Here is a 23816-nt window from a genome sequence, read left to right as displayed (position 1 = left end):
CTATGGAAATACATATATTTTTAGCTAGGTCATGAGATACAATTTCATAGATTTAGAACTATAAACTTCCGAGTCAGAATGATCTGATTTCCAATGACTTTGGAATCAGCCACAGTCAATTTTCATGATTTGCAACCTTGGGCAAGAAACTTGATACCTCTAAACTCTTAACAGTTTCCTCATCTGGAAAATGAAACTTAAAATGATGCAGAGGTAAAAAACATCATTTGTTGATTAAACGAAGTGATTCCTATAATATTCCTGGAGAAAACTCACTTAAAAATTTTCGCAATTAGCAAGGACTATGGTGATTATAACAAACTTTCTATCACAAAACCTGAATATATGTAAACTCTCTTACTGGATTGTCTAATTTGAATGTTGAGAAATGAAATTGATTTACACCAATAGAATTGGCCAGGATATCTGTATTAGAGTCTGTTACTAATCAGCTTTAGGGCATTGAGAATGTCACCATGTTTTTATTGCTTCCAGCCCTCCATTTATATAATAATGAGAACAAACTGGGTGACGTGGAGAGACCCTCTGGATTTGAACATTCTGCAATGACTTGACCTAATGAGGAAATTGAGACACCATGTGCAATCAGATGAGAGTATTACAGCACTGATTTTGTTTACAGTTCTATGCATTCATTCCAACCACTTAAAACCTTATTTAGATATCTTATACAGAGTGTTTGAATGACTTTTTTTTTTATGTTCTATTTTTCCAGTTTGGGATTTAATTTTATGATGACAGCAAAAGAAAAAGCAATGATATTCAAAACGAGAATCAGAAACGTTATCATACTGTTAATTGAAGCCTCACCATGTATCACAAAACCACAAATGACATATATTGGAATTCTGATTAAACTTACCATGTCAATAATAACTGGGTGAAATTGATTAACCCAACATGGAGAATAAAATCTATCTATTTAAATCTGAAAAAATAAAAATAGGATATTTAGCAGAATGTTTCCATTTCAGTTTCAGCCTGGTGGTGCCTAAGATCACAATAGCCATAGATCCCGTTGATCACAGCTAGAAACTTAGAATAATAAATAGAAGAAATAAGAAGAAGAAGAAGAAAAAAAATTCATTGGTGGGTTAATGAGGGTTGTGGTGGTTTGGATTTGAAACATTCCCTAACAGCTCATGTTGAAAGCCTGGTCTCACAATGTGTCAAGATGCAAAGGTGGGCTTTTATGCAATAATTGGATCATGCTTAATACATTGATAACTGAATAGACTACTGGGAGGTGGGACCTACTCGAAGAATTGGTGTGCTCTGGAAGAATTTGTCTTCTCTCCAGCCCCTTCCTCTTTTTCTCTCTGCTTCTAGGTTTCCATGAATTGAACAGCTCTCCTTCCCCATACCCTTCAATCATGATGTTCGCTGCCTTACCTCTAGCCCAAAGCAATGCAGCAGGCCCCTTTGGACTGGGTCCATGGTAACCATGAGCCAAAATAAATCTTTCTTACACTAAGTTGCTCTTGACAGGTATTTTGGTCAAAGCAACAAAAATCTGATTAACACAAACCATATCAAATCTTAGAGAATTAAGCTGTGTGTGAGTAAGTTTCAAGTATCTTTGCCTAGGAAAGACCCTGACTTAGAACAAGTAATACAGTATTGGTGGTGCATCTTGACTTGTCTGACCTGCAAAGCCAGGAAAAGTGGCATGAATGGGTTGGATGAAGGAGCAAGTTGCGAAGGGAAGAGACCCAGAGGAAGGGATCCATTGTTTCTAAGTCTGAACCCATGAAAGTTTCAGGTTTTACATACACATGTGACAAACATGAACCTTAACAAAGAGTCTGCAAACTCAATAAAAATTTGAACATAGATCACAGAGAAAAACAGGATGAATTTTGCAATATGTATCTAATTGGGTGGATTGTCTGATGAAACATAAATCTCAACATGCTCTAGAGGATTCAAACTTTAAACAACAGAAGATGCACAAGGTCCCAGATATGCTTCAAGATTCCTAACATGAGAGAACAAGGAAAATGTGACCAGCTTTCAAGGGACACGACAATCAATAAACAGCAACCCTGAGGTGACCAAGGTTTTGAAATTACCAGACAAAAGTTTTAATGTAGTTATTATAGAGTGCTTACTAAGGTAACAAAATATACTTGACATAAAGAGAAAGATAAGTGGCAGAGATACAGAAAATGTTACAAAAAGAAACACTTGGAACATTCTGAACTAAAAATGATAGCATTTAAAATGAAAAAAAAAAAAAAGGCCACTAATGGAATGAATAGCACAATAGAAATGACAAAGGAAAGAAATAGTCAATTTGAAGATAGAGCGATAGAAATTATCCAATGTGAAAAGCAGAGAGAAAAATAGAATGGGGTAGAAAAGTAAACAGCTTTATGGACCTACTAAATGATATAAAAGAAATCCTAACATGGACAGCGTGGAGTGTCAGAAGTAAAGGAAAAAGTTTGGAGCAGAAAAAAAGGATGACAATTTGAAGGTCCTTAACTTCCCCAATTTGGGGAATGACACAATTTACGGATTGAAAAATTTGACACAATCTCAAGCAGGATAAATTCATTAAAAACCAAGTCTGTATACAGCCTAATCAAATGATCATAAACCAAAGATAAAAATAATGTGTATTGAAAGTAAATAGAAGACACAATCCATACAGAGTAGTGATGACATCAATGACCATGAACTTCTTGGCAGCATGGAGGTCAGAAGATAGTGGAAAGGCAGCTTTAAAATGATGAAAGGTGTGTCATTCAGCATTTTATTGCTGTGACCAAAGTACCTGACAAGAGCAATTTAGAGGAAGAAAAGTTTATTCAAGGCTCACAGTTTCAGAGACTAAGTTCATGGTGGGCCAACTGCATTGCTCTGGGCCTGAGGCCAGGTAGGATATCATGGCGGAAAGGCATGATGGGGAAAAGCTGATTAAGCTCATGGCAGCCAGGAAGCTGAGAGAAAGTGAGGTTCCAGGAACAAAATATAAACCACCAAAGTCATTCTCCCAATAACCAACCTCCTCCAGTCACACTCTACACTCCTACAGCTATCACTGTAGCTGTAGGAGAACAGTAGTTCTTTCAAATTATTAATCCATCAAATGGATTAATCCACTGATTAGGTCACAGCTGCCAAAACCTAATCACAAGTTTTGGGGGTGGACTTATATTTGAACCATAATAAAAAGTAAAATGGAGTCAAACTATAATACTATATGTGCTGAATATATATTTCAGAAATTCAGGTGAAATAGAGATCTACTCAAGTGTAGAGAAACTAAGACAGTTTGCCAGGAACGGAACTGCCCTACAAATATGGTAAGGGATGTTCTATAGAATGAAGTGATGCAATTTCAGAGGGAAACTTGTTTCTTCAAGAAGAAAGAAGCAATAAAAAGTATGGCAGAGTGCATCAAACTATTTTAAGTACATATGATTATAGAAAACAAATACGTAAAATTGTTGGGTGGTGTGTATGTATGTGTGTTGTGTGCTTGTGTTTGTGTGTGTCTCTGTGTATGCCTTTGATCTAAGTAGATGTTCATAGATTTCATGAGACTGCCAAAGAGGCCAATGGCACAAAAAGAAGTTAAAAACATCTTGGGTTCAGGATTACATTTCTAATCACTAACAATATTCAATCTGTGGACCAGATTTTGGTCTACCTCTGTTTATCAAATGTGTTTCCCCTGAACACAGTACAATTACTAATTTCTCACTTTAGCTCACTTTTTTTTTCCATCTCCAAAAGAATGCTAAATAATGACCCAGGTACAAACTGTGTGGTGGTAGGTCCTTTTCTAAATATTTTGCATGTATTAACATTTCTAATCCCCCAATATTGATAATGTTCTATTATTTCCTTTATGACATAGATTAGATAGTGGAAGTACAGAGAGGTCAGGTAAATGATTAAAGTCACATAGATGGTAGGTACTGGATCTGAAGTTTGGACTCAGTAATCCTGCTCCAGAGTCTGTACTTCTTTTCCCGAGGGCAGTGTTGCATGTCCCACAGACTGGCCTCGTATTCAATAGACAAAGAAGCAATGAGAGGAGAGAATGTCAGGAAGGGATTTTGTGGAGCTTGTCCCATTAAACCTGGTAGCCAGCCATCTTTATCTGAAGTAAAGACAGCTAGAATGTAATGATTCACGTATGTATGCCTTCTTCTCATGTGAAATATTTCAGAACGACAGTGGAATTCCCTTATCCCATAAAGTGATACCAAGTTGCTAGCACATTTCTTACAACATGGTCATAAATGCCAGAGAATGGGCACTCAAGGCCCACCATTACCTGCTCAATTCACTGTGGTCCAATGATATCAACTCCCTGAAACAATGGTTGCCAAACAGTCACTCCTAAACAGAAACATGAAACTATTATAACAGATGCAGCAATCTACATGTTGAGACAGTATATGTGTCTGAATAATATTCGCTTTCTTGGGAGTTAATTTTAGCAACTGGTATATTTTTGCTCTTAAATCCACTGAATTTTTCAAGAGAAAATATGTATTTCAAATTTCCTAGAATTTACCATTTACCAAGCATGGCTGGTGAGAATGGGGAATATAAAGTAGAAATTGAAACAATGCTGACCCTGTCTCCATCATGTCAAAATGTGTTTGTCCACAAAAGGAAAATCTGCTGAAATAAGACAGAACATAACAAAACAACCTGGGTATTTTCACCTGAGCTAGTGAATGAGTCAGCTGAGAGCAGACATTTTCAATTCCAAAACAAAAAAGCACTGTACCAAATCTGTGGATTGTTCATTTCCATGCAAATCGACTCACATACATATTCCATTTAAATGTTCATTAAGATTTCATAGAGAAATGCCTATCAGTTATATATCCAAATGTGAACAAAATTGTGTCTAGTAACGGCACATGCTGATCATCCCAGTAGCTTGGAAGGCTGAGGTAGGAGGATTGCAGGTTTGAAGCCAGCAGCAGCAACTTAGTGAGGCTGTAAGCGACCTAGAGAGACCCTATCTCAAAACGAAAAACACAAAGGGGCTGGGGGTGTGGCTCAGTGGTCAAGCACCATTGGGTTCAATCCCTAGTACCAAAAAACCCCCACAAATGTGTCTAGAATAATAACACAAAGATACTTATTACTCAAATTGCACACTTTTGTTTAATAAAGGTTTAAACAGGTGGAAAAAATAAAAAAGATAGGTCTTGTCTCCTTAAGAACATAACAGCTGGTTATAGCAGAAGGATGACGGCACTTAATTGTGGAAAAGAGGAAAACCTCATCTCTGAGAACAGATTGAGTTGAAAGGGTCAGTAGTTAAGAGATAGCACTAGAAGTTTTGAACTTGAGGTCAGGCAGGAAGGAATGAACTGAATATCATGCAGCAGGAAGCGCTGTTTACGGCAGTGGGTACCCAGAGGAAGGGCCAAGTTGAGAGAGACCAGGTGGGCACAGCTGGAGCCTTTGTAGCCAGGAAGTCAACATGACCAGGGTGGGCAAGCTGGGGCCAGGGTGATGAATGACCCCTGCAGACTCCTACATGTACAGCTGCAATATGACAGTGAATGGGGACAAAGACTTACTCATTTAAATAGGTGACCATACTGACTAGTTACAAGGACCAACACACCGGAATGACAGTGGAATTCATACACAGACATGTAGGTGATAGTATGACAAAGGCTTTCATTTACATAACCCCTGCTTCATGCACACAGGATATTCCACTGAAGCAAAGTTTATAAATGTTAAAAGCATTATCCATCTTCCAAGTAGGAAAAACACAATTTCATACCCCACACTGGGAGTACCCTGTTCCTGTCCCAGCCCACCCACCCTCACAGCTGATCTACTGAGGAGAAAAGTGCTGCTTTCTGTCATTTCTGAGAGTGGAAGAACACAGCAGCCATTCCCCAAGTTATTTCCTGGGCCACCCTATTGTTCCTACCTGCTCACTCTCACAGATAACCCTCTCTAATTTGTAAATGTGGGCTGGGTTATGTGGAGGTTCCAATAACAGTAGGGTTTTTACATATACAGGTGTCAGGAAATCAAGCTTTAGTTGCCTGAAATCTTAGGTTAGAGTGTCTACTTAATATTCAAAACTGTCAATGACAGCTTCAAGTTGGATCATGTTTAGAGGAACTCAATTTTCTGTCAATTTTGGAATTTTACCATAATGGTGGATTCGAGAGAATGCAGTTTGTTTAAAAATTGAAAACAAATTTTCTCCATATCTTGCCTTTATTTTGTGGGTAGGTTATAAATAGAAATTGTTGTTTGCCAAAATGTAAACTATTTTAAGATTTTCTTTTTTTTAATTTGGGTGCCCTGCCTTCTCTGTACTTGAAGTCAGCGCCCCTATCCCAATCGTAGCGCCTCTGCTGGCAACACCATCCCCCTATTGGCAAGCATGTTCCACTTAGGGAGATTTTTCTCTGCATGGATACTGTAGAGGGGCACATGATTAATGTGCCAAGGGCATATAAGTTCTATTAAGCAATACTGTTTTTATAATATAGATACAGTCTGTGTAAAACTCAGATTAAACCAAAGCTTGCCAGAATCCTAAAACATTTCACTTGGCAAGTGGGATTCGTTACCTAATTAATGAGCCCGTCCTGTGTACAGGAAAGAGTGTGGCTGAGTATTTAAAGGATACTTTTTCACAACTACCTGGTCACAGAATGCAGATCCATTTGCTTCACCATTGTGGGTCTCCATCTCCAGCTCTACATCAAAGAAGTCTTTCAACTCTTTGAGTGTCCTATGCAGCTTATATTTCTGTGACATGGGACAGAAAAGAATAATCTTTAAAGTAATTTAACCTCCTGTTGAGGAATTAGTGTTACAGGAAAGAAACCATCTCTAATACTGAAATACATTGAACATAGATAAATATATCAAGAGCATTCTTTCCTTTCTGAAAAATTACAATGGAAGATTCTATTTTGTAGTCTGGACCACAGTTCTTCTTGAAGGCAGAAAATGAATTAGAACTATATCTAAAATGAATGGAATGGCTTAGAACAATATAAAAAAATGAAAGTACACAGGGTCATGCAATGTTTTGGTTAAAAATATGATTTTTTATAAAAATTAACCATCAGAGAGGTCAAGATGGCAGAATAGAAGCAGGCTGCTGATCTCAGCTTCTCTGCATCTAAACAGTGAGAGAACAGGTCCCCAGTGAGGTGGGCAACAGAGGGAATGCACTGAAGCACTGTCAGAGGCTTGGAGAGACTCAGAAATTCTGGTTACTGAAACAAAAAGGAGAAAAGAACTTATCAGACACAAGTCGGTACCTGCAGCATCAGGGCAGGTCTGGAAGGAGGGGTAACAAAAAGAGAAAGAAAGAGAGGCAAAGCTGACCAGTTGCCTCTGAAACAGCAATGGAAGAGAAAGCCAGACCGAACTGGGCCACATCAGGAGATGCAGAATTGCTGTGTGAGTGAGAAGGGCCTTGCTTTTCTAGATTTGTTGGAGATCAATGGCTGGTGTCAGTTTACAAAATTCACACTTAAGCATGCAATCTGAAAAGTTTTACAATCTTTCAGCTTTATCCCACCTAGTAATACGATATTACTCCCGTTTTCCATCTTTGGCCTATTGGAGAGCATTTTTTTCATAAATTTTCATAGATTATTAGTATATGGATTCCTCTCAAGTGGCCCCAGTTACCTGTGATTATTACTTCCTCTCAAAGCAGTGCTAGTGATTGATTCTATAACATTATGAACACATCAAGTGGGTCCTCTGATGCTGAGATACACACCTGACCTGGGCACAGAGTCAAGAGAAAACAGTTCACTAATTAGATCCTCACATAGATCCCCACAGATGCACAAATCACAACATAGAAACAGGAAACATGAGAAAATGAGATAATGAGGTTCCTCCAAAAGTTCATAACCCTCCAATAACTGAACCCATATTGAACCGATATTGAAGAACATGCTGGACAAATAGCTCAAAAGGTTGATTGTTGAAATGATCAATGAATTAAAAGGAGATTTAAGGAATGAACTAAAGAAGAAAATTCAATATACAAAAGAATGTTTCTCTCTCAATAGAGATTCTGAACAAGAACCAATCAGAAACTTCATAAGTGAAAAACTCAATTGGTCAAATAAATTTCAGAGGAAAATCTCACCAATACACTGGATCAAGCAGAAGAAAGAGTATGAGGACTTGAAGACAAGGTGGATGAAAAAGAACAATCAGATAATGTAATGAATAAAAATAAGAAACTAAACAGAAGGTACAAGTGCTCTGAGGCAACATTAACAGGCCAAACTTAAGACGCATAGGTCTTGAGGAAAGGGAGGAGATAAAGTACTTGGCATAGAAAACTTATTCAATGAAATAATACAAGAAATTTTCCCTAATCTTGGAAATGAAATGGACATATAAGTACTGGAGGCATTTAGGACTCCTGATAGCACCAGAAAAGAATTTCTCAATGACATATTATAGCTAAAGTGACAGAAAAGGAAGAATTTTTAAAGCTGCCAGGAGCTTAAATACGACCGCAATCTCAAAAACTGAGGCAGGAGAATCACAAATTCCAGGTCAGCCTTAGAAACTTAATGAGACCCCATCTCAAAATAAAAACTCAAAAGGGCAGAGGGTGTAACTCAGTGGTAGAGAATCCCCAGTACTGTGGAAAAATAAAAAGTTGCAATAGAGAAAAGTGCCAAGTCATTTGTAAATAATGATCAAACTTATCAAAATAACTGCCACCCTAGATTATTTTATCCAGCAAAGTTATCATCAGAATTGAAGAAGAAACAAAACCTTCCAAGATAAGTATAAACTAAAGGAATTCAAGCCAGAATTGCAGAAGATACTAAAGGAATCATACATGTAGACAAGAAAAATAAAAATAATCAAGAGAACAAGGGAAATATAAATCTTATTAGAAGAATAAGTAAGCAAATCAGAAATAGGAATGATTCAAGCATCAGAAATAAATAAGTGACAGGAAGTAACACCTACCTTGCTATAAAAACACTGAATGTAAATGGTGTTAATTCTTCAATTAAAAGACATAGACTGGCAGATTGGATTAAAAAACAGACCCAACTTTATGTTGTCCCTAAGAAACACAGGCAAAGACATTAAATTATACTTCATAAAAACATAATCTGAGAACAAACAGGAGTAGCCAGTCTCATCTCAGACAAAGTAGACATGAAGCCAAAGAAAATCAGAAGAGATAAAGAAGGTCATTATATATTTGCAAAGGGGACAATCCAGTGAGAAGATATACCAATTGTAAATATTTATGCCCCAAATCTCAGTGAACATAATTTCATCATAAGACAAATATTATTCAATATAAAAGGAATGATAGACCTCAGTACAATAATAGTGGAGGATTCAGTATATCACTCTTATCAACAGACCATTCATCCAGACAGAAAAACAGCAAAGACACATCAGATTTAAACTAGATAGCAAATGAATTTAATACACAGCTGCAGATTATTTAATCCAAAACAGCAAAGCATATTTTATTGTGAAATTCCCATGAAACTTTTCCCAAACTGATCACCTATAAGATCATAAAGCAGTCTTACAAAAAACATACAAAAAACATTGAAATAATCTATTGCAACTTTTTTGAATCATAATGGAATTAAATTAGAAATCAATGAGGAAAAGAAAAATTGTAGGAACTATACACATTCATAGATGGTGAACAATGCTCTTTGAATTAGGGGGTTGTCTAAGAAATCAGAGGGAAATTTTAAAAAAATTTTAGAATCAAACAAAAATGAAAACATAGTATGCCAAAATCCGTGAGATCAGGAAAGGCAGTTCTAAGAAAAAATATATAGTTTCATACCTACACACACACATGCACACACACACACACACAAATAATCTTAAATAAACAACTTAATGAGCATCTCAAGATCTTAGAAAAACAATAACAAATCAATTCCAAAACCAATAAAAGGAAAGAAATCTAAAAACCAGAGTTAAATTAATGAAATGAAAACTAAAGAAAATTAGAAAGGATCAATCAATGAATCAGTTCTTTTACAAAATAAGATTGATAAGCAATTAACCAAACTAACCAAAAGAAAGAGAGATAAGATTCAAATTAATAAAATTAGAGATGAAAATGGAAATATTACAACAGAAACAACTTTTAAAAAGAGGATCATTAGAGACTATTTTGAAACTTACATTCCCACAAATTGAACAATCTAGAAGAAATGGATGAATTTCTAGACACATAAGATTTCCCAATACTGAACCAGAAGTATACAGAAAATCTAAACAGACAGATAAAGGTATTGAAGCAATAATAAAAATTCTCCCAGCAAAGGAAAGCCCAGGATCAGGCAAATTCACATTGAATTATACCAGATAATTGAAAAAGAACTACTGCTAATACTCCTCAAATTATTCCATGAAACAGAAATGGAAGAAATACTTCCAAACACATTTTATGAGGCCACTATCATCCTGACATCAAAACCAGCTAAGAACACTTCAATGACAGAAAACTACAGACTGATATCCTTGAATATACATATAAAAATCCTTAATAGCAAATCTAATTCAAGAACACATTAAGAATATCACACACCATGTCAAGTTGGTTTCATTCCAGGGATGCTAGGGATGGTTCAACATACACAAACCACTAACTGTAATACATCACACAAATAGAATCATGGACAAAAATCACATGATCATCTCAATAGAGGCAGAAAAAGCATTTGACAAAATTCAACACATCTTCCTGATAAAAACTCTGGAGAAATTATGAATAAAAGGAACTAAATTCAACATTATAAAGATAATATATGACAAACTCAAAGCCAGCCTCATACTGAATGGGAAAAACTGATAGCACTTCCTCTTAAATCAGGAACAAAACAAAGGTGTCCACTCTCACTACTCCTATTCAATATACTAGTTGAAATGTTAGCCAGAGGAATTAGGCAAGAAAAATAAATGAAAAGTATAAAAATAGGAAAGGAAGAAATCAAATTATTCCTATTTGCAGATCATATGATCCTAGGCTTAAAATACTCCAAAAGTTCCATTGGAAGATTTATAGAGCAGATAAACAAATTCAGCACAATAACAGGATACAAAATCAACAACTTTTCTACATATCTTTAATGAATCTGCTGAAAAAGAAATCAGGCAAACAATTACATTCACCCTAGCTACTCAAAAATAAAAATGAAATACCTAGGAATAAATCTAGCCAAGGAGTTAGAAGACCTCCATAATGCAAATTACAGAACTCTGAAAAATAAATTGAAGAAGATACTTGAAGAAGAAAAGATCTCCCTTGTACTTGCATATACATAAACACAGTCAACTGATTTTTTTTTTTTTTTTTTTTTTTTTTTTTGCGGTGCTGGACATTGAACCCAGGGCCTTGTGCTTGCAAGGCGAGCACTCTACCAACTGAGCTATCTCCCCAGCCCAGTCACCTGATTTTTGACAAAGGTGCCACAAAAATGCATTGTAGAAGGCAGCCCCTTTAACAAATGGCACTGGGGAAACCGTATATCCAAATGTAAAAGAATCAAACTAGATTATTATCTCTCACCCTGAATAAAATTCAACTCAAAACAAATCAAATACCTAGGCATGAGCCCAGCAACTTTGCAACTATGAGAAGAAACATAGGAGAAATGTTTCAACATACAGACACAATCAACAACTTCCCGAATAGCTTAGGAAATAATAGCAAGATTCAATAAATGACATAGCATCAAATCAATAAATGGGCAAGTGAACTGAACACTTTCAAAAGAAGAAGTACAAATGATTAACAATTACATGATAAAATGTTCAACATCTTTAACTATTGGAAAAATGCAAATCAAACTCACACAGATTACATCTCACTCACTTCAGTTAGAAGGACAGTCATCAAGAATATGGATAACAATAAATGCTGATGAGGATGCAGGAAAAAGGAGTCCTCATATAATGTTGGTAGAAATGTAAATTAGTAAAGCCACTATGGAAATTAGTGTGAAAATTCTTCAAAATACTAGGAATAGAACAGCCTCCTGACCCAGTGGTACCACTCCTTAGTATTTATCCTAAAGAATAAAAGTCAGTACACTATAGAGATATATGCACAGCCATTTTAATATCAGTACAATTCACAATAGTCAAATTATTGAATCCACCTAGATATCTATCAATAGATAAATGGATAAAGAAAATGTGGTATATATGCAAGATGTAGTTTTATTCAGTCACAAAGAAGAATGGAATTTTGTCATTTGCAGGAAAATAGATGGAACAAGAGAGCATGATTTTAAACAGAATAAGCCAGACTCAGAAAAACAAGTATCTTATGTTTTCTCCCACATGTGGAAGCTACTTGGAAAGGAAAGGAGAAAAAAAAAAAAAAAGAAAAGAAAAAAGAAACATCACAGAAGTAGAAGGAAGACCAACAGGGTCTATAGAAGAGGATCAGGTAGAGAGAGGAGAGGAGGGTAAGAGGAGATGAGTTGAGGTGGAGTTGAAAGAAGAGAGTGAAATGAATAAAATTATGTTATATGCATATAACATAACATGGCCCAATGAAAGTCACCATTTTATATAAGTAATATGCACCAAAAACTCAACCATAAAAACTATGATCAATAAAGTTCCCTTAAAGAAAGAACATTTAGCATAAAAATTAGAATTCCATGACCATGGGATATTGAACAATAATTTATGTTTAATACTTGGTTAAAGAACCAACTCATTTTCCTAATGTATTTCATTTGGTCATTAACTATGAAAACATTATCTTGGACCAACACAGATTGAAGATTAACTTTTACAAAACTGGTAGGTTAGACGACCTCTCAATTTCCATCTCTTATCCCATCATCTCCTTAAATTTGGTTAAATATCCTGCAGAAATAGAACATACCAGTGACTTAGGCAATTTCTACTTGAATTGGACATTTCCTCCATCTCTCATGTTAAGTTTATTTTACTTGACTGAAGAGTGTCACTGTCTATGATCTTAATCATTTAAATATAATTTAATAAATACATCTGAACATGTATGATTGGAAATCAGACCTTGGCTGCTAGAACTATGTGTTGTTGGTGGGCTTTTGTGTGTATGTGACTATTTTAAAGAGGTTTGTGGGAGTATTGAAACTTCTCAGCCATAGCTGTTAGTGCTATGACTGCATGCCATAGCTCTCAGAATAGAGAATTTGCATAAAAATACACACACTTTTACCCTTGTTCTATCATTTCCCCAAAGTTTAATCAGGAAAAAAACATAATATAAAATATAATAATAATCTCCTTGCCTCACTTTTGAGTTTTAGAATCCCAGTGTAATTACAGTGACTACCTCCACCTTTTTCAAAGACCTTTCTCAAACACCATAGTCAGGCTCTTCTTAAAGTTGAATCCTGAAATCTGTGGATGACCACCACCTTTCCTAGGGTATCTATCTCCATTCAGGAGTCTGAGACCAGGTACACACTTGCCTAGGAGCTATTTTCAAGTTTTTGTTTGTTTGTTTGTTTGTTTGTTTAAGCAGACCCAGGTACAATCTGTTGGCTTTTTAGACACAATACCCCAAAACAGAAAAGAAATAGAAATGGATTCCATCGTGTACCAAGAGGATTCTGAATTCTACAAGAAAAGATACAAAATCATTATCACTTGCAGGATTCAAATAACTTTAAATGGATTTGTTTATTGTTCACAAAAAGGCCAGTCCACAGCTGGAGTGGGAGATACAAGGATCCCGAATGACCAAACCATTGTCTTCATTGTATACTTCCAGAAGTTACCCTGGGAAACAGTATCCAGCTGGAACCAAGGAAGAGCACAGAGGATTGTAAAGGTAGGTTTCTTTTGCATTGCTCAGGATAATACCAGGTGAGCATCAATTCTGCCTATATTACATTGAACAGAATTCAGTCACATAGCATTTCCTTGATGCCAGTGTGGAGCACTGACAGGCATCCACTGATAAGGCAGTCACTTCTGCCCAGATCTTCCCTAGGACAGGAAAGGTTCCCAGAAAGCTGGCTGTCTTTCAACAGAGAGTTGGCAGAAACACTTGCCAGATACAAAAAAATTAAAGCTGGATAAGAACAAATTAGTAAATTGTCTAAAACATTTGATACATGGAATTGTGCAAGGTCATTGACTAATATGAAAACAAGTTCTGTGAGAAAAACTTAAGGGACCAATAAATTAATCAATGCTAACACTCATATACAAAATTTTATAATGTCCACAAATGCTAATTGCTCACTTCCTTGCATAAGAAAGTACCATGAAGATATAAAATATCATGCATCTGACATTTCTTGCTCATATCCCTTAAGGGAGGATTCCTTTTATGCCCATGTGTCCTGTTGTCTGTGCCTGCTCTGCTGTTTGAAGTTCCAACATTTTTCTCTGATTTGGTAAGAACCCAGTTTAGACATATGCAGTTCAGACACCCCCGAGCAAACTCCCATATATCCCTACATATAGGTGCCCTGCAAAGATGCAAGGATAACAGGCCAAGAGTGAGGGTCACACTTCTCCTATTCTCCTTGGCCTGTATCATGGCAGCGTGCAGCACTGACCCCTATGTGGCACTTCCATTTCTCACACCTCTGTTAACCTTCCCAGTCAGACTCTGCACTCACACTCAGAGTGATATGCTCCTGACAGTAAAGGAATTGCATTTTCTCAGGTGAAACTTAATTGGGTTTAAAGACCTTCACCATAAGAGATGAAGACAAGTCCAGACAGAATTGCAAAGCGTTTTTGTCTAGAGATTCCTAGCAAGACTTTTCCACCCCATCCTTGATAATGATGGTATGGGAAGCTTGTTATTTATTTATTTTTATTTTTAAAATTGAATTGATGATTCTGTGTCTCTCACCCTCTCTATCTATTATCTAGAAGAGAACAAGGGTTCATCTGAATTTGTCCTTCCATGGCACTGGAGTTACCTCTCACACAGGGTAAACATTGGTTCTTATTCCCCTGCCTTGTTGATGAGTTTAATAATGCTGGTCATGTTGGTCCTATTTTATGTTTTATAAGGCACTTTTATGGTCCTAGATGCTCACAGATGATGGGTAGCTTACATCTATATTTATGAGTCATCTTGTCATGGTTTGGATGTGAGGTGTCCCCGAAAAGATCATGTGTTATACAATACAAGAAAATTCAAGGTGAAATGGTTGAGCTATGAGAACTGTAATCCAATCAGTGAATCCATCCTCTGATGGGGTTAACTGAATATTCAGGTAGGGTATGAGTGGAGAAGGTGGGTCACTGGACATGCCTTTGGGGTATATATTCTGTATCTGGTTAGTGAAGTCTCTCTCTGCTTCCTGATCATCATGTGAACTGCTTCCCTCCTGCCACACTCTTCTGCCATAATGTTCTGCCTCACTTGGAGCCCCAAGGAATGGAGCCAGCTGTCTATGGACTGAGACCTCTGAAACTTTGAGCCTCTAAATAAATTTTGTGTTTTCTGAAACTGTTCATGTTAAGTCTTTTAGTCGCAGCAGCAGAAAGCTGACTAAACCACATCCTTTCCACAGTAGAGTCTTGAGAGGGGTGAGGTACAGTAAAAGTAACAGAAAAATAGGATGATCACTTATGAATTGTGTCTATCAATTATGTTGATCAAGTAGCCACATTCGGACCCTGATGTTAACCTTTCTGGGTGTCATTCTAATGAAACACATAATGTTCAACTTCCTGTCTGAAAGGATGCTAGTAACTTGCTCTTGAATGCTGTCATTAGCCCCTCCCTCCCAGGGAGCCCCAAGGAACTCTCAGCAAAATTGTTGCCCAGCTGGTTTAGCACCTCTATTGGAAGGTGCAGACATTATGACATTTTGACTTTCTTAATGTTGAATAGGTGAATTTTTTTTAAATTTTGTACTGATTTATTTTCTTTTTTAAAAAATTGCTTCTTTTTAGTTGCACATGACAATAGAATTTGAAATGATTATAGAAACATGGAATATAATTTTTTTTCTAATTTAGTCCCTAGTGCTTCCCCGTCCCCTCTCTTCCTCCTAGCTCCTGTTCCTTTCCCTCTACTCCATTGATCTTTCTGCTATTTCCTTTTAATTGTTTTTGTTGTTTTGGCCTTTTGTTGTTTTTTTATTTAGTTTCTTGTAGAAGTACTTGATGGTGAGCTTCACTGTGGTAAATTCATATGTATACATAAGAATGTTAGGTCAGATGTCTCCAAGCCTCTTCCTATCTTATCCTTCCTCCCTTCCCTTTGTCTTGAGTAGATGATCTCTGACTCAGAAGACCTCTTTTGGGGAACCTTCCAGATTGAAAGCAGTGAATGAGTTTATACTTGAAAAAATAAGGATGGAAGGGCTGGGGACTGCAGCTTAAGAGAAACACTTCTGAAGGAACTGTTAGTGTACCACCACCTGGTGCCCTCCTTCTCTTGATCATAAGGACGTATATGGATCTTGGGGGAAAAAAAAAAAAAAACTTGATAAAAGGCTTGAAGGGGTGAGCAGGTGGCCATTGAGAATACTCAGAGGCAAGGTCTCTGTCTTAGCCTCAGACTCAGCTTTGGAAAGTTGGGGGTCAGAAGCTGTGACGGATGAGTCAGAAATGGGGCCTGTATGCTGCTATCTGGGGCAACAATAGGAGCATATGGATGAATTTTAAACTCTGTCCATTGTCTTTCTTTAATATGGAAATCAGAAAAGCTGTAAAAATTAAAGTTTCTCCACGGATCAATTTGTGTTTTATTCTTTGGGCTGTGTATCTGCACACACAATGCACAGAGCATACTGGGTGTTCAGTACATACTCATTTGATGAAAAAAATTGAACCTAATATCCTTCCTTCCTCCTCTGACACAAATATGTAGAAGAAGTAGGTGCTTATTAAGTACTTCATTGACTTTTGCACCAACCTTTTATATATCTCGTCTTTTCTGTACTTTCAGTTACTTACTATTTGCAGCAACTCAGCATTTCACAGAGTAATCAACAGTGGAGAAATTTGAACCCTCCTAATAAGCAGAATAGAAAACATATTTCATTTGCGTATCTGTATTCTCAAATATAAGCATCTACTTCAATCTATTTGTGCAAACAGACCCAGGGCAATTTAACCTAATCAAGACTCATGGCTGCCTGAGTCAGACTGTCCTGAGAAACCTCTAGCTCTGGGTCTCTGATAACTTCTATTAAGAACTCAGGAACTAATTTGCTTTTGTGTGAGTCAGGGTATGTGGATCACTATCTAGCTTCCTTCTTCCCTTGACCTCGAAGTCCAGCTGTCTTCCCAGTGTAAGTAAAGAGTGGTACCTATTTGTAGCCCTTTTAAACTTTCTGTTTCTCTATATTCACAATCACTATGAATCTCAAGTAAAATATACCATAGCCTATATTCAGTGTTTTGAGGTCAAGAGTTGAAGGGTGGAGGTCATGTAAGATGTTAATTAGATGGCCTTTCAGAAAGCCTGATGTGGTGGACAATAAATTCTAGATTATTTTCACTTTGGTCGAAGATCAGTCAACCCTTGTTTAGTAACTGAAAAGACATAAAGCTTAATTTTTGCCACCTCATGATATTTTTAACCATTAGCTATGGTCTGATTATTGGACTTACTTGACATTATGCCTTGTCTTGATATTTTCATTGATTTTTCTTTCTAAAAAAAACACAGAAGCTCTTTCCATATTTTCATTATAGTGGGCTTGAAGAATAAGAGCATACTTTTGAGAAATATCAATATTCATAGAACATTCTGAGAGAGCATTGCTATCTCATTTTTTTATTTCTATAAATGAAAAAAGGTAGCCAAAGTAATAGAGTAATATTGAATTCAGGGAGATTTGTGGCATTTTAAAAAACCAAGCTGATAATCAAATAAGAAATAGTGTTGACCTAGGAAAGAAAATTCACGAGTGGGTAACCCTGAGGCAAATTGTTTTAAAAATGCATATCAGCATTACCTCTCACATAAGTACAAGCCATAATAAACTACATTGTCTTCTTCATTATCATACTGTGAGTATAGGAGAGGACAATTACCATACTTTTGAAAAGTGTTTGGGGCCAAGGAAAATTCAAAATCTTTATGCCTTCATAATAAAATTTATAATGAAAACTAAAGTGGCCCCTGAAGAAGAAAAGAGATTATAAAATGTATGTGTGGATAAGAAGGGAACAGAGTTTAGTCCTTGACACTGGACAACATTAAGTGCTGGGACAGACTGGGAGTTTAAGACACAAAGAACCACTTAGAAGGAGCAGCTCTTTGCCACCAGGCTGATCCTTAGTCACTGCAAAGCCTTCAGCTCAGCAGTGGGAATCCTGGTGAGTCTAACTTGCCAAATGGTAAGAGGGCGGCCCTCACCATTGACTTTCTCTGCCCAGTGCTGACCAGTCTTGTGGAGTGAGGAACCAATCTGCAGTATTTTGAAACTGCAGACAGGAAAACCTTGTCTTCCTCTAATAATTTGTCTCTCCCCACCCAATATTGTTATACAAATAAATTCTATAACATTGCTTTCTAAGAACTCATTAATAAGATACTATTATTTCTACCTTGAAATGTATAGCATTTTTCTCCAAACACTCACCTTTATTGGGCCCCATCTTTCTGACTTTTTTCTTTACTGGATTTGCAGTCTCTAACAGAATCTTGCCCAGAATGCCAGGTATAGATCAATGGCAGCTGCCTAGGGATAAGGTGGCTGATAGTGCTCAACACTTTTTGGAAGAAAAGCAAGTTTTTATGGTGTGCTCATGAGTGTGCATGCACACACACACACACATACACACACACACACACATTAGTACTTCTTAATAATCAGCTAATATATTCATCATAATAATATGTATATATTTAATAAATGAATAAAATATATCGTCTATTTTCTTCCTATCCATTTTTGTCTCTCAATTTCTTCTGCCTTTATTAACTTTTCCAAAATTCAAGTCACTTATATCTGTATCTGTATTTTGAATATATATGTCAGTATACCCAGAGCTAAACAGTGTTCTAAAAGTAAATGCAACTGCTTATTTTGGGCAGTTAGGCTGTTAGGCTCTTAGTGGGTAAGTAGCATTTCTTTGTTGTAGTGAAGTTCCCAAATCACTGCTCTTTAGTCCACAAGTTCAACAGCAGAATTGGACAGCTCAGAATTTGTGCTTTCCCAGGACTGCACCACTTGGTAGCAGGGGCAGCCAGGTCAAAAGAGCCACAAGCCACTCACCTTCCTTTGTTTGCAAGATCTTAAAATGATCGTGTCTTGTTTAGAACAAATAAACTAGACAACTCATCCTTGGAAATTAAATTAGTGGAAAGAGAAGAGGGACAGATGGAAAAGAGGAGGTGAAACAGAGAAAGAGAGGCGGAAACAGGAAACAGAGAGAAGCACGTGGGGCAGCATCTCCACTCTGTCCTTGGAAGGGTGCACAATGGAGCTTTTCCAAGCACAAAGGGAGAGAATTGGTTGAGAAGGAGCTTCAAAGAGAAAACTAAGAGCCTGAAGAAAAGAGTGACTTTTCAAATGTGTGAGTTCCTGATGAAATGCAATATTTTTATCCTTTCTATTAAAGATCACAAATGTGTGAACATCAGCCTGGAATAACATAGGGGATTCATTTAGTGAAACCATTTGCTCTCCTTCTTAAAAAGTCTATAGTCATTCAGTATGTCATCTGAAAGCCTAGCTGCCTATTGATTTCAAGACTATATTCTAGGGAGGCCCTCTGTGTGATTCGAGGGCTGATGAAGAATCCATATGTCCTGACACTTCAGACACTATGAAAAAAGGCAAGACTGAGTGTAATTCATGCTCTGCTGTAATTATCAGTGAGTTTACAGCTAGCACACAGGACCAGATGATATAATTTGTAAACATGGTGAATTATGGTTCTGATCTCAGGCCCTGGGGCCAACCTAGTTTGTATTACAAGTTGACATTTCCAAATCCTTTAAAATTGAGCCTTTGATTGCCCCATAGGAGTCAGAAAAATTATAAACCTTTTGGAATTCATTGATTGGCCACACTGAGATAAATATACAACTTTCTGAAATGGAGAAAACTGTTTATTCAAAGCCACTTTATTATTTCCACGAAAGGAAAATGAAAAGCATTTAAAATTTAAGAGTATTTTAAAGGAGCACATGCTGCTGAGGCTTGTGATGACTTGCTAACCCTGAATGGAAGTCCCAGTCTTCAGATTCTGCACCTCCCACAGAGAGTGAGGCAACCTTGGCAAAGGCTCATGTGGGTACAATAGCCTGGGGTGCTGATCTGGTGAGCACACCCTTCCTTATTCTGTGATTCTCTGTTATGACTACATGGCAACCAAGGGACAGCAAGGAAACCCAGTCCCCACGCCATGACTTGAGTAAATCTGGAGGTGAGCATTTTGCTAAATCTGGAGGTTTGACCACTTTATTAAGCATAAGTAACTTAAAAGCTTGCTGAAATGCAGGTTCCAAAGTCCATCTCCAGAGATGTGATTCAATAGACTTTGGGTGGGATCTAAGTCACATTTTTTTTTTATAAGCATTGCTAGTAATTTTGATGCTGGTGGTTCATGAATCATAGAGAAATACTTGAAAAGGCCCTTTGGACATGCACCTTTCCACAATGTACATGTCTGGAAGTTTCAATAGGAAGATTCCTTTCAATTATTTGCTTATTAATCACCTATTAGCCTATGATTTATACATTAATCATATACAAATTTGCAGAAAAGATTTTGTTCAAGTGATAAGAAATTTTTGTTAAAATAAGTTTTCAGACATTTTACAGTATTCAGAAACTTGGGCTAGCCAAGGAAATAACAATTAGTAGTTCCAACAACTGCCACTACTAACTTAGTAAAGATTCTCAGTCTGATATTTTCTCCAGTAAAATTGTAATGTATGCTTAGATGTGGATTTATTTTAGGCTCTCAATTGAGTTTTTGAAAAATTTGATATGCTAAACTGCAAATGAATAGGTCCATTTTTCGGTTGGCTCATTTATGTGTGTGAACATGATTGTATCTAGGTTTGTCCAGTACATGAGTGATGGTGACGATAATGTCTGTGAGTCTTTAAAATTGTCATAAAAAAGAGCAAGAGGAGGTAGAGAAAGTGTTTACCAAATGATCTCATTATGCTGAATTTACTCTTCAGTTTTGTGATGCCCATCTTCCAAAATGATCCTCAGTGATCATTTGCCTCCTAATGCTCACATCATTTTGTGGTTATTTTCCACATTGTATCTATGAGGATCTCGGTGACTAACAAATATGGTGGAAATGATGGGATGGCACCTCTGAATCTAGGTCATAAAGTGCTGCGGGTTCTGCCTTGCTGTCTCTACAAAGAGCTAGGCAATACCAGTTGCGATGTCTTGAGGACATCAGACAGCCTTATGGAAAAGTTCATGTGACAAAGAACTGAGACCTTAAGACAACTATCATGTGAGCTAACCAGCCCAGTTAACCCTTCAGCTGACCATGGTTCTGGCCCTGTGCAGCTTTAAGAGAAACCCCAGCCAGAACCACCCCGCTTTGTAGCTCCCAATTGCCTGACTCTTAGGAACACTATGAGCTATAATAAATATTTCTTGTTTAAACCTTAAGTTTTGGTATAACTTGTGAAACAATATAAAACTAATTTTCACTCTCAGTTGCTGTTGTAAAATGTCTGTGATGAGACTCTCAAGCTGTCTGTCATTTGACCTTGTGATGATCTAGTGTCTACAAAAAAACAAGGAAACTTTCAAAGATAAGTATCTTCATTACTAGTAGTAAGTATTCCTGGACGCTCCAAGAACAGAGATAATTAATAAATCAATTCTCTGTTGTGCCATATTGCAAAGAAAAAGTTTTTCTTTCCTAATAGAGAATACTTAATGTTATTTGAGATTGAAGGCAAAGTCATAATTTTAGAAGCAATTTTATCTTGTTTATCATGAACTTAACTATATAGAATCCCAAAATAATGTGATTATTTATTGTTTGCCTTTTCAATCCTGTCCTTAATCATATGATGTTCAATGAGGGGAAAAGATCATAAAGAATAGGTATTCCATCACACTCCAATTTTTTAATGATACAGAGTTAATCACTTTTGAGTAAGTTTGCCTTAAGAAATAGTTAAAACCTTCATTTTCCATTTCAGAATTGTTAATTTTTTTTTACATCATCTTAGACTCTAATATCAAATCAAACAACAGATGAGGCCCAATGAGAAAAGATTAAAACATTTTTGGTTTAATCTCATAACTTCGAATTTGCAAACATTCGTACTAATATCTATAAATACACCTTTGAATTACAAAATAAATGGGGAAATTTGTAACCATCTTGATTACATCCAATGAATCTTCACAATAGTTTGAGATGTCACCAAATGTAATTCACATAAAAGTATAGTTTTAATTTTGAAACAGTCATATGTTGCTGATGGATTGCCATGAAATGTATATTAAGATTTTTTGCAATTACGATGCCATTTTAGGAAGAAATTGTACCTCACTAAGGCAACCAAATCCATGAAGGTATCTTGTAACCATAAAGTAAAATGAGTCCTAAATATTGTGAAAGCTGAGATTAGCCGACTGGGGCAACGCTCGACTGTAAGCCCAGAAACCCGTGAGGTTGACTGAGGCAGGACGTTCAAGTCCAGCCTGGGCAATTAGAGAGACCACATCTCAAAATAAAAGTAAAAAGAGTTGGGGATGTAGCTCAGTGGCAGCGTGCCCCTGTGTTCAATCCCAAGCACTGCTAAATAAAAAGTAAGTAAACAAAAAAATAAACAGTAAGACTGAATTTGGCAGAATTGTGAGGTGAGATAGGCAAAGAGGACTTGCATGCTCTCTGTCTCCCTCTTACCACATGCCTGGAATGTTATATTTCAAAAACCTCTCCGTTCAAAATGTAATTTTCTATTGTCTCAAGGTCTTGTACCCTGCGACAAGAGAGCTGTCCAAATAGCTTCAGTAATCTGTTCTGTTTCCCTGACTGTTCCAAATTAACACCCATAAATCAAACATGTTCCTATATATCAGTGGTGAATCTACTGAAAAAGAAATTAGGAACACTATCCTATTTACAATAGCCTCAAAAAAAAAAAAAAAAGCACTTGGTAATCAATCTAACAAAAGAGGTGAAAGACGTCTATAATGAAAACTACAGAACACTAAAGAAACGAATTGAAGACCTTAAAAGATGGAAAGGTCTCTCATGCTCTTGGATAGGCAGAATTAATATTGTCAAATTGATCATAGTACCAAAAGTGCTATATGGATTTAATGCAATTCCAATTAAAATTCCAATGACATTCTTCATAGAACTGAAAAAAACAATCATGAAATTCATTTGGAAAAATAAGAGACTCAGAATAGTCAAAGTAATCCTTAGCAAGAAGAGTGAAGCAGGAGGCATCACAATATCAGACCTTAAACTATACTAAAGAGCCGTAGTAACAAAAATGGCATGGTATTGGCACCAAAACAGACATGTAGACCAATGAATGGTATGGAATAGAAGACACAGAGAGAAACCCACATAATTACAGTTATCTCATATTAGACAAAGGTGCCAAAAATATTCACTGGAGAAAAGCTAGCCTATTCAATAAATGTTACTGGGAGAATTAGAAACCCACAGGTAACAAAATAAAGTTAAACCCCTATCTCTCACCCTGCATGAAACTCAACTCCAAGTGGATCAAAGACTTAGGCACTAGTCCAGAGAACCTGTGCCTAATAGAAAAAAAAAAAAGTGGGTCTAAGTCTTCACCATTTTGGCTTAGGATCTAACTTCCAAATTAAAAATATCTGGGGGAACTC

This window comes from Sciurus carolinensis, chromosome 3, assembly GCF_902686445.1.
Source record: "Sciurus carolinensis chromosome 3, mSciCar1.2, whole genome shotgun sequence".
NCBI classification, from domain to species: Eukaryota; Metazoa; Chordata; class Mammalia; order Rodentia; family Sciuridae; genus Sciurus; species Sciurus carolinensis.
This window is presented reverse-complemented; position numbering follows the sequence as displayed.